This window comes from Thalassophryne amazonica, chromosome 13 (genome assembly GCF_902500255.1).
Source record: "Thalassophryne amazonica chromosome 13, fThaAma1.1, whole genome shotgun sequence".
In the NCBI taxonomy this organism is placed as follows: domain Eukaryota; kingdom Metazoa; phylum Chordata; class Actinopteri; order Batrachoidiformes; family Batrachoididae; genus Thalassophryne; species Thalassophryne amazonica.
This window is the reverse complement of record NC_047115.1, coordinates 72,753,208-72,761,846: the sequence shown is the minus strand read 5'-3', so window position 1 is coordinate 72,761,846 and position 8,639 is coordinate 72,753,208. Positions and strand designations below refer to the sequence as shown.

The 8,639-nt window shown below is 45.4% G+C and overlaps 1 pseudogene; it reads right to left on the bottom strand.

Annotated features, from left to right (window-relative positions):
- Positions 1-693: 693 nt before the first annotated feature.
- Positions 694-8,279, bottom strand: LOC117522976 (annotated as a pseudogene).
- Between the last annotated feature and the right edge of the window lie 360 nt (positions 8,280-8,639).

Here is an 8,639-nt window from a genome sequence, read left to right as displayed (position 1 = left end):
CTCTGTGTTTGCACCGGGTGTGTTTCTTAGCTAGAGCCAGAGGAAGCCGTTACTTTGTCCCACCACCAACAAGAAAAAAAAGTACTTATTTTAAAAGCTGAAAGTCTTTTCTGCAATTATTTTATTAACATCACAATGGTCCCAGTGTTCACCACAGCCATCCTTCGTCTTTTCAGGACTCTGCTAGTGATGAAAATAAATCACATTAAGAACCCACCAAAACAAACAAACAAACAAAAAAAGCATGTTAAATTTATAGATTAAATTGCACTGTTAAAAACAACATGTCATTCATTATGAAGGACTACAGAGGCAGGGCTATAACATTGTTTCAGAAAAGTTCTGTATAGGCTGTCCACACGAAAATGCAAATCTGGCATTTTCAGATTTATCCACTCTGGGACCCGTTTTCAAAAAGTAGCAATTTCGGGCTCTGAAAATGCCGGTTTCATGTGGACAGAATGCCTATGATATAAAACGTTTGCGGACACACCTAAATCCGGGGGCCTAGATGTTTGAAAAGATGACCCCATAAACATGGACAAACAGAGGAGCATGACCATATACAAACCAAAAACTTACAAAGATCCCCAGTAAGAAAATTTATATCATCAGAAATCCAGAATTCCTGTTCGCTATCTTAGTTCAAAATTCAACTGAAATCCAAGAATTGAACTGAAATTCAAGTTGGTAGAATACATCTCTAGGATGCTCCTGAACACATCATCAGTGATGTAACGTGGGGTCCTCGAGTGTTTCGGGTCTTTCAACATCAGACACCCTCACCCAGGTGACCCAGCCATGGTTGATCAGACCTGGCTTGTGTTCAGGTGGCATTCACTACTCCCCATGGATCACCTCTCCTGATCTAGAGCCTTCTGGAGGCTTTCTCCGCTTCCTCCGTGATGTTCTTGATGGCTCCTTTCCTCTCCATCCCAGTAATGCCCAATGCACTCAAGGATTTATAGAGTGATTGGCCCGCAAACCCTCTGCAGCCAACCTCGATGGGCATACACTTCGCCTTCCAGCCCTGCTTGCGGCAGTCTATGACCAGCTCCTCGTACTTGGTCCTCTTTCTCTCGTGGGCCTCATCCAGTCTGTCCTCCCATGGCACTGTTAGCTCCATCAGGATGATGTTCTTCATCTCCTCTGAGACCAGGAGAATGTCTGGCCTCAGGGTGGTTGTGACAATGTGCTGGGGGAACTTCAACTGCTTCTCCACGTCGACAGACAGCTGCCAGTCCTTCGCAGTCGCCAGTAGCCCTGGTGTGTTCCTGGCATCTGCTGTTTTCCCAAGGCGCTCGCCAGCCTTCACGAAGGCGATCGTCTGGGTGGTGGAGCGGGACCGTCTACTGCTGCTGATTCCCATGCTGATGGCTTCCGCAATGGGTCTCAGGACCTGGTTGTGGCGCCAGGTGTATCGCCCCTGCCCAAGAGCTACTGGGCAGCAGCTCAGGATGTGCTCCAATGTGCCCCTGCCTGCGCACTGCGGACATTTGGGAGAGTCCGTCTTACCCCAGATGGAGAGGTTTGACAGGCTAGGCAAGATGTCGTGTACTGGAATTGGGGTTGCCTCTATTGGTGGTTGGCTCTCACTGCGGTATTGTATCACTTCCTGTTCTGGAGCACAGCGGTGTTTTTCTGTATCTGTTAGCTGTTTAATCTGCGCAGTTAGATTGATCTAGTTATCTAGATTACGATTTGTTTCCCAGTGTAATCTTTACGTGCCTTAACTAAAGCACTCCTGCTGAATCACCTCTAAATTATTTACACATTATTCACTTTGCGTGTTTTTAGGAATCCGCTAACTTAGCGTAGCTACTAGCTCTTAGCCGATTTAGCATGGCGGCTTCTCCTGTCTCTCCCGCACTTTTCTGCTCTGGGTGTGAAATGTTTAGTTATTCCTCGGCCTCCTTTAGCAGTAACGGTACTTGTAATAAGTGTAGCTTATTCATAGCTTTGGAGGCCAGGCTGGGAGAATTGGAGACTCGGCTCCGCACCTTGGAAAATTCTACAGCTAGCCAGGCCCCTGTAGTCGGTGCGGACCAAGGTAGCTTAGCCGCCGTTAGTTACCCCCTGGCAGATCCCGAGCAGCCGGGAAAGCAGCCCGACTGGGTGACTGTGAGGAGGAAGCGTAGTTCTAAACAGAAGCCCCGTGTACACCGCCAACCCGTTCACAATTCTAACCGTTTTTCCCCACTCGATGACACACCCGCCAAGGATCAAACTCTGGTTATTGGCGACTCTGTTTTGCGAAATGTGAAGTTAGCGACACCAGCAACCATAGTCAATTGTCTTCCGGGGGCCAGAGCAGGCGACATTGAAGGAAATTTGAAACTGCTGGCTAAGGCTAAGCGTAAATTTGGTAAGATTGTAATTCACGTCGGCAGTAATGACACCCGGTTACGCCAATCGGAGGTCACTAAAATTAACATTAAATCGGTGTGTAACTTTGCAAAAACAATGTCGGACTCTGTAGTTTTCTCTGGGCCCCTCCCCAATCAGACCGGGAGTGACATGTTTAGCCGCATGTTCTCCCTGAATTGCTGGCTGTCTGAGTGGTGTCCAAAAAATGAGGTGGGCTTCATAGATAATTGGCAAAGCTTCTGGGGAAAACCTGGTCTTGTTAGGAGAGACGGCATCCATCCCACTTTGGATGGAGCAGCTCTCATTTCTAGAAATCTGGCCAATTTTCTTAAATCCTCCAAACCGTGACTATCCAGGGTTGGGACCAGGAAGCAGAGTTGTAGTCTAACACACCTCTCTGCAGCTTCTCTCCCCCTGCCATCCCCTCATTACCCCATCCCCGTAGAGACGGTGCCTGCTCCCAGACCACCAATAACCAGCAAAAATCTATTTAAGCATAAAAATTCAAAAAGAAAAAATAATATAGCACCTTCAACTGCACCACAGACTAAAACAGTTAAATGTGGTCTATTAAACATTAGGTCTCTCTCTTCTAAGTCCCTGTTGGTAAATGATATAATAATTGATCAACATATTGATTTATTCTGCCTTACAGAAACCTGGTTACAGCAGGATGAATATGTTAGTTTAAATGAGTCAACACCCCCGAGTCACACTAACTGTCAGAATGCTCGTAGCACAGGCCGAGGCGGAGGATTAGCAGCAATCTTCCATTCCAGCTTATTAATTAATCAAAAACCCAGACAGAGCTTTAATTCATTTGAAAGCTTGACTCTTAGTCTTGTCCATCCAAATTGGAAGTCCCAAAAACCAGTTTTATTTGTTATTATCTATCGTCCACCTGGTCGTTACTGTGAGTTTCTCTGTGAATTTTCAGACCTTTTGTCTGACTTAGTGCTTAGCTCAGATAAGATAATTATAGTGGGCGATTTTAACATCCACACAGATGCTGAGAATGACAGCCTCAACACTGCATTTAATCTATTATTAGACTCTATTGGCTTTGCTCAAAAAGTAAATGAGTCCACCCACCACTTTAATCATATCTTAGATCTTGTTCTGACTTATGGTATGGAAATAGAAGACTTAACAGTATTCCCTGAAAACTCCCTTCTGTCTGATCATTTCTTAATAACATTTACATTTACTCTGATGGACTACCCAGCAGTGGGGAATAAGTTTCATTACACTAGAAGTCGTTCAGAAAGCGCTGTAACTAGGTTTAAGGATATGATTCCTTCTTTATGTTCTCTAATGCCATATACCAACACAGTGCAGAGTAGCTACCTAATCTCTGTAAGTGAGATAGAGTATCTCGTCAATAGTTTTACATCCTCATTGAAGACAACTTTGGATGCTGTAGCTCCTCTGAAAAAGAGAGCTTTAAATCAGAAGTGCCTGACTCCGTGGTATAACTCACAAACTCGTAGCTTAAAGCAGATAACCCGTAGGTTGGAGAGGAAATGGCGTCTCACTAATTTAGAAGATCTTCACTTAGCCTGGAAAAAGAGTCTGTTGCTCTATAAAAAAGCCCTCCGTAAAGCTAGGACATCTTTCTACTCATCACTAATTGAAGAAAATAAGAACAACCCCAGGTTTCTTTTCAGCACTATAGCCAGGCTGACAAAGAGTCAGAGCTCTATTGAGCTGAGTATTCCATTAACTTTAACTAGTAATGACTTCATGACTTTCTTTGCTAACAAAATTTTAACTATTAGAGAAAAAATTACTCATAACCATCCCAAAGACGTATCGTTATCTTTGGCTGCTTTCAGTGATGCCGGTATTTGGTTAGACTCTTTCTCTCCGATTGTTCTGTCTGAGTTATTTTCATTAGTTACTTCATCCAAACCATCAACATGTTTATTAGACCCCATTCCTACCAGACTGCTCAAGGAAGCCCTACCATTATTTAATGCTTCGATCTTAAATATGATCAATCTATCTTTGTTAGTTGTCTATGTACCACAGGTTTTTAAGGTGGCAGTAATTAAACCATTACTTAAAAAGCCATCACTTGACCCAGCTATGGCCAATCTCCAACCTTCCTTTTCTCTCAAAAATTCTTGAAAGGGTAGTTGTAAAACAGCTAACTGATCATCTGCAGAGGAATGGTCTATTTGAAGAGTTTCAGTCAGGTTTTAGAATTCATCATAGTACAGAAACAGCATTAGTGAAGGTTACAAATGATCTTCTTATGGCCTCGGACAGTGGACTCATCTCTGTGCTTGTTCTGTTAGACCTCAGTGCTGCTTTTGATACTGTTGACCATAAAATTTTATTACAGAGATTAGAGCATGCCATAGGTATTAAAGGCACTGCGCTGCGGTGGTTTGAATCATATTTGTCTAATAGATTACAATTTGTTCATGTAAATGGGGAATCTTCTTCACAGACTAAAGTTAATTATGGAGTTCCACAAGGTTCTGTGCTAGGACCAATTTTATTCACTTTATACATGCTTCCCTTAGGTAGTATTATTAGACGGTATTGCTTAAATTTTCATTGTTACGCAGATGATACCCAGCTTTATCTATCCATGAAGCCAGAGGACACACACCAATTAGCTAAACTGCAGGATTGTCTTACAGACATAAAGACATGGATGACCTCTAATTTCCTGCTTTTAAACTCAGATAAAACTGAAGTTATTGTACTTGGCCCCACAAATCTTAGAAACATGGTGTCTAACCAGATCCTTACTCTGGATGGCATTACCCTGACCTCTAGTAATACTGTGAGAAATCTTGGAGTCATTTTTGATCAGGATATGTCATTCAAAGCGCATATTAAACAAATATGTAGGACTGCTTTTTTGCATTTACGCAATATCTCTAAAATCAGAAAGGTCTTGTCTCAGAGTGATGCTGAAAAACTAATTCATGCATTTATTTCCTCTAGGCTGGACTATTGTAATTCATTATTATCAGGTTGTCCTAAAAGTTCCCTAAAAAGCCTTCAGTTAATTCAAAATGCTGCAGCTAGAGTACTGACGGGGACTAGAAGGAGAGAGCATATCTCACCCATATTGGCCTCTCTTCATTGGCTTCCTGTTAATTCTAGAATAGAATTTAAAATTCTTCTTCTTACTTATAAGGTTTTGAATAATCAGGTCCCATCTTATCTTAGGGACCTCGTAGTACCATATCACCCCAATAGAGCGCTTCGCTCTCAGACTGCAGGCTTACTTGTAGTTCCTAGGGTTTGTAAGAGTAGAATGGGAGGCAGAGCCTTCAGCTTTCAGGCTCCTCTCCTGTGGAACCAGCTCCCAATTCAGATCAGGGAGACAGACACCCTCTCTACTTTTAAGATTAGGCTTAAAACTTTCCTTTTTGCTAAAGCTTATAGTTAGGGCTGGATCAGGTGACCCTGAACCATCCCTTAGTTATGCTGCTATAGACGTAGACTGCTGGGGGGTTCCCATGATGCACTGTTTCTTTCTCTTTTTGCTCTGTATGAACCACTCTGCATTTAATCATTAGTGATCGATCTCTGCTCCCCTCCACAGCATGTCTTTTTCCTGGTTCTCTCCCTCAGCCCCAACCAGTCCCAGCAGAAGACTGCCCCTCCCTGAGCCTGGTTCTGCTGGAGGTTTCTTCCTGTTAAAAGGGAGTTTTTCCTTCCCACTGTAGCCAAGTGCTTGCTCACAGGGGGTCGTTTTGACCGTTGGGGTTTTACATAATTATTGTATGGCCTTGCCTTACAATATAAAGCGCCTTGGGGCAACTGTTTGTTGTGATTTGGCGCTATATAAAAAAAATTGATTGATTGATTGATACTGCCTGGACAAGGAACTTTATGCGCTGTGGCTCCGCCCGCCACAGCTCTGTCCATGTGACTTTTCGGTCAATGGCCTGCTCCCACCTTGTCCAGGCACCCTGCTGCCTCTGGCTGACAGCTCTGCTAGTCCTCCGCTCCTCCACCTCTGCCCTCACCTCCTCCTGCACCAATCTGCGTCTTTCCCTCCCCTTGGCCTTCTCATACTGTGATGTTGTCCCCAGGCCAGCTCTACCATGGGCCACTGTTCCAACCAGGGCTCTGTGTCGTATCCGAGACTCTGCCTGTGATACAGCTTCATCGGCTCTCCACTTCCTCCCGGTTTTCACTTTAACCCCTGCCTGGGCCACCCTGGGGTCGCTGGAGTCCCTGTATATCATTACTTCTCTTGCCCTTGTCACCTTAAACTCCTCTTCCAGTGATCTCAGGGGCAGTTGGAGCTTGGTGTTACATCCATAGAGAGCAATGCTGCTAAGGCTCCTAGGCAGACCCAGCCACCTCCTGAGGAAGCTGCTGACTTTCCTCTCTAAGCCGTCCACGATTGAGATGGGAACCTCGTAGACGAGCAGAGGCCAAAGTACCCTGGGCAGGATGCCGTGTTGGTAGATCCAAGCCTTGAACTTACCAAGCTCAGACCGGTCCACTGCTCTCAACCAGCTCTCCAGCTCCTGACAGGTTTCCTGAACCAATACTGAATCCTTCAGGCTGCTGTTAAATACCTTGCCAAGGCTCTTCACTGGTCTCTCAGAAACAGTTGGGATTAACGCCCCTCCGATGCTGAAGCAGAACCTGTCCACGACTTTGCCCCTCTTCAACACCAGTGACCTTGATTTTTCGGGCTTGAACCTCATCCTTGCCCATCCACACAGCTCCTCCAGACCTTGCAGGATCCACCTACTCCCTGGTACTGACTCGGTGGTAATAGTCAGGTCATCCATGAACGCCCTGATTGGTGGTTGGCACACTCTCATTTTGGTCTTTGGGCCCTGGCACTGAATTTCGGCGGACTTCACAAGCATGTTCATTGCCAAAGCAAAAAGAATCACAGAGATGGTGCAGCCTGTGATGATCCCGACCTCCACTCTGTGCCACTCTGATGTTATAGACCCTGATGACACTGTCATGTTGAACTGATCGTAGTAGTCCATGATAAGTTCAGCCACTTGGCCTGGCACATGATGCCTCTCGAAGGTTATATGGGCCAGTTTATGTGGGATAGAGCCATAGGCTAGCCAGGTCAAGCCAAAGCACTGCCAGGTCTCCCTTGTTCTCCCGGGCTTCTCTGATGAGCTGAGTCACCACTCCTGTATGCTCTTGGCAACCCGGTACTCTGGATATTCCTCCCTTCTGCACTGAGGTGTCGATGTAGCGGTTGCTAGAGAGAACGGCGGTTAGCCGCCTTGCTAGTATGCTGAAGAAAATCTTCCCTTCAACACTCAGCAAGGAAATAATCCTGAACTGGTTGATGTTCTTGGAATCTTCTTCCTTTGGGATCCAGACTCCTTCAGCAAATCGCCACTGTTGCGCCACTTTCCCTCTTCTCCAAATGACTTTCAAGATCTTCCACAACCGCTTGAGTAACAGGGGACAGTTCTTATAGACCTTGTAAGGCACTCCACTCGGACCGGGAGCCGAGCTGGATCGTGCCTTCTTCACAACGCCCTGTACCTCTTTCAGGAGCAGTTCCCTGCTATCGAACTCCTTGGTGGGTGGAGGTGGTTGTATCAGGGTGTTACACTGGCCCAGTTCCTGCTGCCTGGCAGGGTCACTGTAGGTGGTCTGGATATGCAGATCGATCTCTTCTTTGGAGCAGGCCAATCTCCCTCCACGCTTCTGTCCCAAGAGTTGCTTGGTGAAGCCAGAGGGGTTGGCTATGAAGGATGCTCGCTTCCTGGTCCTTTCTTTCTGCCTCTGTCGGTGCATTCAGCTCTGCGGAGAGTCAGCTGCTTCTTTCTCAGGATGGTTCACAGCTCTGCCAAGGGGGGGCGTTGCTCCTCGCTTGCCTCCTTGAACTGTGACTTGAGAGACTTGAGCTCCTGCCGGATCCGGTGGATTTTTGCTGCTCTCTGGTGCATGGTGAAGGGTGCTCTTTCTGTCCTCTTCTCCACTGCTCCAAACCTTTCCACAGCTAGAATGAAGAGTCAGCCTCAATTTAGTTCTGAATTTTCTACAGCCCTGCTCTAAACAAACATCTACGTTTATCCAGGAAGGGAGCTAAACCTTGTCTATGTAATCAAAACATAAATGAGTGATTTAACGCCATCAATCACTTATTGTCTTTTTATGTGACTAGCTCAAAACGTGAACAAACACATACAGTAGTGTTCAGAATAACAGTAGTGCTATGTGACTAAAAAGATTAATCCACATTTTGAGTATATTTCTTATTGTTACATGGGAAACAAGGTACCAGTAGATTCAGTAGATTCTCACAA